Source organism: Elephantulus edwardii, unplaced genomic scaffold, assembly GCF_000299155.1.
Source record: "Elephantulus edwardii isolate Elephantulus edwardi_28Jun2011 unplaced genomic scaffold, EleEdw1.0 scaffold00122, whole genome shotgun sequence".
Taxonomy (NCBI): Eukaryota; Metazoa; Chordata; class Mammalia; order Macroscelidea; family Macroscelididae; genus Elephantulus; species Elephantulus edwardii.
This window is the reverse complement of record NW_006399872.1, coordinates 2,860,079-2,861,592: the sequence shown is the minus strand read 5'-3', so window position 1 is coordinate 2,861,592 and position 1,514 is coordinate 2,860,079. Positions and strand designations below refer to the sequence as shown.

Genomic DNA, 1,514 nt, shown 5'->3' with positions numbered 1-1,514 from the left:
TCTATGAGGTGGATTGATTCAGTGACTGAGATAATTGGGATGGGAGTGTCAGAGACAGTGAGATTGGCACAGGACAGAGCAGAGTTTAGGGCTGTTGGACATAGGGTCACTATGAGTCTCAAGGAACTCGACGGCACATAACAACAACAACAATTTTATATATTTTTAATCATGCATGCCTCCCTGGCATTATTGTTTAACTAATAGGCATGTCCATTCCTTGCTTGAAAGTTGAACCATAGGGAGTAAGTTCACTTCCAAGCTTCAAGTTTGAGTACAGGACATAGTAATGGGGGCTCCAGTTTCTATCAGGCCAGTAAACTGATCTTATTTTTACTAATTAGGAGGTAGTCATTTGATGTCCCAAGAGAAAAAATGTAGTTTTATGTAAAATCAAGATATATTTTGGGGTTACCAGCACAGCATATTAAGAGTGAGGCCATCATCAGAGCTGCTTTAACAAACTCTACAAATTCTAAACTTCATATTAGAAAATAAATCAAAACAACATAATTCTAAAAGGTATTTCTAATTAATAAATAACTGGACTTTTATTGCAATCAGATTATCAAGGAACCTACTTTAACAATGTTAAATTTGAATTTTGTTACAGGTGTCAGCATTCGCATGCTGTCATGAGGCGTATGGTGTCAGCATCATTATAGGAGTACCTCCTGGCCCCAACCTTGAGATGAACCCATTGTTGCTACTGACTGGACGCACTTGGAAAGGAGCACTTTTTGGTGGTATGGAGTTAGCCCTGAGGATCTTATAATGTCAAAATCTGATTTTGAAAAACAATATACTTAAATATAAATTAACATCCCTCTAGTATTAATAATTATAAATAATTGATGATTCAAAATTCACTGTGGTGCTAAGGTACTGTCTGTTAATTTCACAATTAAAAGCCTCTCATGGGACAGAGTAGAACTATCAGCATAGGTTTTCTAAGCAGTCATCTTTATAAAAGCAAATTGCCAAGATGTTCTTCCACAGAGACATTCTGAGTTCAAAATTCTAAAGTTTACACTAGCAACCAACTGGTTAACTATGGCATTACCAGTTCTTTCTAAATCAACTATCTATAGAAAAAATACAGGCAGGCTACACACACCATTTCATTTTATATTCGTGACTACATAGCACTAAAATACTTGTTGTTGTCCTTGTTATGTCTGTGCCATTGAGGCAACTATGATACATTGAGATCTTAAGAACAGATCTGAAAATTGATCTGTCCTGCACCATCCTCCCAATCCCTGTTATGTTCAAGATCATTATTATAGTCACTGTGTCAATTCATCTTGTTGATAGCGTAGGTTTGCAGAAATACACAACCCTGATGCACACCTTTCCTGAGTTTAAACCATGCAATATTCCCTTGTTCTGTTCAGACAACAGCTTGTTGGTCCAGATTTAGGTTCAAAATGAGCATGATTGAGTGTTCTACGATTCCCATTATTTTTTATTATTAAATTTTATTAGTTTTAATGAACATTTACAGAGATTTT

At 35.8% G+C, this 1,514-nt stretch overlaps 1 pseudogene; it reads left to right on the top strand.

Moving 5' to 3' along the window:
* LOC102852810 overlaps positions 1-1,514 on the top strand; it is a 31,937-nt pseudogene that overhangs the window by 25,707 nt on the left and 4,716 nt on the right.